This window comes from Nannospalax galili, unplaced genomic scaffold (genome assembly GCF_000622305.1).
Source record: "Nannospalax galili isolate Female #2095 unplaced genomic scaffold, S.galili_v1.0 scaffold1185, whole genome shotgun sequence".
Taxonomy (NCBI): Eukaryota; Metazoa; Chordata; class Mammalia; order Rodentia; family Spalacidae; genus Nannospalax; species Nannospalax galili.
The window spans coordinates 410,686-415,951 of NW_008353597.1; positions in this window are offsets into that span (position 1 = coordinate 410,686).

Sequence of the window (5,266 nt, forward strand, 5' to 3'; positions counted from 1 at the left end):
CAGTTGTGGAACTCTTTAATACTTTCTGTCTAGTGCAAAATAAGCTTCTTTGATGAGTGGTGACTGGGATACTTGTCTGTAAATGTAAGAATATTTTGTATATAGTAAGAATGTACATTTGTCTAGGGATGTGACAGTCCTGGAATTTTTTTCTAATATCTATGACCTCTCCAGCCCATGTTTGTTTACTTGGCTAGGTTTATAGTACCACACTTGTGTTTCCTCCTACTGAGTGGGATTAAATCCAGTTAGGGTAGCTGTTGATTACCCCCTTGATAAAACTGCCCATACTGCACCAATGTTGGCTATGCCAGTCATTGATGTGGTTATTAGGCCTTGAAGCTAGCGTTAGATCATTGATCAATGTTCTCCCTTAGCAGTATGCTTAGTGCTCTCCAAAGCTATGAGAGCTTGCCTTCAGGGGAGGAGGCTTCCAGGTGAGTTCCAGCTCCATTGCTCCAAATCCTGTGTCTGATGTATGTACTGTCTTCAGCAAATAGGCTCTTACCTTAAAGTTCTTGGAGGCAATCAAGGGCTGTGACAATAGCCTGTGTAATTTGGGGAGTCTTTTGGACCACCCTGGCCAACAACTCAAAGGAAGGTTCCTCCTGTCTGGCATAGTTTCTTGTTATGTAACCTTTACTTGTAAATGTCATATTAATGTAACTACATCAATATATTATCTTAAATACTAAGAGAAGTTATTGGGGTTTGGATGGTTTTGTGTCTCAAGGTCTCTATGACTACTACGTGAACTGATATAACTAAGATCTAATATTATGATCAAAGCAGATATCCATTGGTACCCAGGGGTGAAGATCACATGTTAAGCATCAAGGAATGAAAGTTTTAGTCTTACTGATGACTTTTTTCACTCTTCCTTTAGATAGTGGACTTTAAATCAATCCAGCATAGAAATGTGTGAAAAATTATCTGAGAGTCAAATCGGTGGACCTGGGAAACAGGAGAAGCCAGGGAATGCACTGCTGAATTACAGAGCTGCTTTGATTGGTGGAACAAAAGCCAAGGAGGTGACTGGGTTAAGCTTCGAGATCTGAGGTGGTTAAGACCCATGAGTTTCCTTGATTGGCAGGGATCCAGATCCACCCCTGCCCCCATCTGTCAAGAAGTATGATTTCCTCTCTCAGATAAGTAACTCATTTTCTTCCTATGGGGATCTGGAGTGATTGACAAGAAACTCAAAATGAGAGCCGTCTGTTCTGGCAGGAGGCTCGTAGCTGCACACAAACCTCTAAGTTCCCGTAAGAACCCCGCAGACACATTATGTTTGTGAAATAATGCCTTCAAACTAAAAGGACCAACCATGGAGCTCTGGTATTACTTTCTTAATCAGGTATTGGACATGTACTGACCCTATCACATGGTCATAGGGCCACAAGAGTTTCACAAGATAGCTCACACACCCCATTTTCTTTTAATTAAAAAAAGCATCTGAGTTCCAGAAGCATCCATGTAGCAGAATGTACACCCATGGAATGGGAGGTGATGCCTGATGTATGTATCCCCAAAGAAATAAACCAAAGAAATAGAAACAAGCAAGGAATTCCGTGGTTTCGACCCAAGATAGCAGAGTCCATATGCTTTACTGGGATAACCAAAAGATGTAAGGGAAATAGGTAAATCTTGTTTTGATCTCCCTAGGCTTCTACTACAAGCTGCTACTGGAACAGAAGCCCATGAAAAGCGAGAATGAAGAAGTGTGTCCAGTGTCCATAGGACACAGGGTTCCTTGGGAACACACGGAGAAACTGAGGACAAAGTGCCCCAAGTCATGGACTCTGTAGCCTCGTCTGAGGAAAGCTGAGCTGGGCCCAGGCAGATCTGTGACCCTCTGTGTTGGTGGGGGATCATGCGTTCTTCTGTGAGCCCAGCGTCATAGGCAAAGAGCACCTCAGCTCCTTTCCCTTTGATATCACAGCCCACGTTTCTCAGGATCTGAGGTAACGGCCCAGGCAGATCTGTGAGCCTCTGTGTTGGTGGGGGATCATGCGTTCTTCTGTGAGCCCAGCATCATAGGCAAAGAGCACCACAGCTCCTTTCCCTTTGATATCACAGCCCACGTTTCTCAGGATCTGAGGTAAAGGTTGTGGTGAAGGAGAGAAGAGGGATTTCTGTACCCAGAGAAGAAGGAGAAGTAAACTTCCCCAAGATTCTTAGCCTGTGGGTGTGATGAATCTCAATGTTTTTCTAGAATAAGAAGCTGTGGTGATCATGTTTAGGAGCCAATCAGGTCCTGCTTTTCTTCTGCTCAGTCATTACTTCACTCAGTACATTATTAAGTCCACCTCTGTACAAGACATTTGCCTAGGTCTGGGGATAAAGTGTAACTAACTTCTAAATCTCAGTGTTTTGATTATATTCTCAACTGCTGGCTGACAAGGCAGTGCCAGCGACTTTAGATGCCCTGCATTGCTTCTCTTCATCCTTTTTTTCAATATATGTTTTTATTGAATTTTTATGCATTTTATATAAGGCATCTTAATCACATTTAGAACCCCTCCCTTGACTGCGCTCCCATAGCCACCCCCCCCACAGGATTTCATGCATTCTGTCATAGATGTTAAGGGCTTTCCAGTTGTTTGTGTACCCAGATGTCCCTAGGTGTGAGTTCATTCACTGGCGCCTAGTCAGCCTATCTGGAGTCATTCCGTTAAAGAAGATCAACTCCCACTCATCCAACAGTAATCAATTATCAATAGCTGCTCATCTAAGGTGAGGGACTGCTGCCCCAACCATTTCCCCAGTTCTTTGCTGGATTTTTGTCTGATTGACTCAGTATGGGTACTGTGTACGCTGACACCAGTGTTGCGAGTTCATATGAGTGAGTTCTCAGAGGCCTGCTATGCTCATGTGCCGACCCTGGCTCTTACAGTCTTTCTTCCCCTTCTGCGGTGTCCCTGAGCCATGGGTGGGTGAGGTTTAATACAGGTGTCCTATTTAGGGACACAGACTCCGCAGTCTCTTATTCTCTATCTCTGGCTAGTTGTGGCCTTCTGTGTGGATCATACTGTTGAACGAGGAAGGCTTGCTGGTGAGCATTGAGGGATGTATTAGTAGTGTCCACTCCATCCACTCTTCCACTACGTCCCATGAGCCTTAGGTGTAAAGTTCCACTGTAGATGTGTCACTTAGGCTGGGCATCTCTCAGGCACATAGGCTCTGCGTGTGACCAGTTTTATGACTCTGTAATAGCCTCCATATGTTGCAAAAGGAAGTTTTTTGGATGAGCGGTATAAGGTATACTTGTCTATAATATGAGGATTCATATTTAGCATATGGTAAGAAATTTCATTTGTCTAGAGATATGACAGAAATGGGATTTCTCTAGGATTGATCCAGGCATGTGAATTTGTCTATATTTATAGTGCCACCCATGACCTCCTCCCATTGAGAGGGATTTAAGTCCAATGAGATAGCTGTTGATTGTCCTCTAGATAACTGTGCCACGAAGGCACCTCTATGGTTTGTTGTGCTGGTCATTGTTGTGGTTATTAGTCTTTGAAGCTGGGAATGGACCTTGCTTTTTCCTTAGCAGCTTGCATATTATCCTCTAGAACTACGAGAGCTAATCTTCAGGGAGAAGGCTTTCAGGTCCAGGTCCAGCTCCATCGCTCCAAGTCCTGTGTTCAAAGTATATCTTGTCTTCAGCAAATAGGGTTTTAACTTCAAGTTCTTGGAGGTAAACAGGGGCTGGGACAATACCCTGTGTTATGTGGGGAGTTCCTCTGGCTGCCCTAAAAACTTAAAGAGTTGTTTTTCCTGTCTGGCACTTTCTCGTGATAACTAGTTTTTTAGTCTCCTCTTATCAGAAGGAGATCTGGTAGGACTGTGGGTAGGAAGATGGTGCTGAACGGCCTTCACCATGCGAAGTATCTACTTTTTACTGTCTGTAGAACATGGCAATGTACTGTGTCTTCCTGTGGCTGGATCTACTTCTTAGAAAGACCTATTTGTAAAACTAATGATTAAGGCAGGGTCTATGAAGGCCACAAGAAGCAAACAACTTAAGCTAGTAACTTCTCTGTTCAGCAAAAGATTAGGTTAGATGCACAGTCTTGCAGAACTCTGTCAAAGACAGCTCTCCCGATACCTGTTCTGCTTTGTGATGGGTGCTAGGCTTGTGCTCATCTACCTGATGTTCTTTAACTCAGTCATTATTTTTCTATAATTTAGAATGAATACACAAGTGAAGTGTTAGTTCTAGGTGAAGTTTTGTAAAGCTATAATTTTCCTGAAGACTGAATTGGACGTGTAGATGGTAAATTTAAGATGTTCTCTGAATATAAAGGAAATGCACAGATTCCCAGGTTTTCTCAACATGTTCAGGTTTCAATAAAAACCTGAGACTGATTTTTTTTCTTAACTCATTGATGTCAAGTCTCTTTTTGTACAGATGAAAACTGAGATGATTAATCATTATTATTATTATTCCAACACTTGAACATGACTGCAAAGTTTAAAATTTATTTTGCAGTCTCTACTAAAGAGAAACATTTAGAGAGCTCTGTGAATGGCGAGACTCTTCCAGGTTGCTCTGTGAGCTACACACAAATCATGGTCAATATCAATGAGGAAGAAGTGAAATTTTGGACTTGACATGCAAATCAGTACCAAAGGCTCCTCATTTTGCCTCAGAGTTTATGTATCTCAACTGCCACAACAACCTCTTTCAGAAGAAAAGTATGTGTTTTATGTCATGTCTTAATATAAGGATGCTAAAGTTATGCAAGTTGTATGATGTTAGCATTTTACATGACACGTCCAGCATCCACTCAATTAGTTTATGTATCTCAACTGCCACAACAACCTCTTTCAGAAAAAAAAGTATGTGTTTTATGGCATGTCTTAATATAGGGATGCTAAAGTTAAGCAAGTTGTATGATGTTAGCATTTTACATGACACGTCCAGCATCCACTCAATCTATTGCTTGACTCTAAGTGACTCCAAGGATAGGTTGTAAAACAAAGAAATTGCCATGCTAACTCAGAGGTATGATTCATCTAACAGAGCAGTGAATAGAATTTTACAGAAACAGGATAATAGGTTTGTCATTCCTCAAGAAGTTTTGTAAGTTAGACTCAAAAAGTATCAGTTTCTAGAGAACAAGTATATACAGGGGTGTTTCTGCCCAAACATTAGACATAGTGGACACCAAATCTTCAGCAAGTCACATTGGTTGTCCCTTGCTTCTCTGTCACAGAAGATTTTATTGTAAATATTTAACATAAGAGAAGATTGAATGTG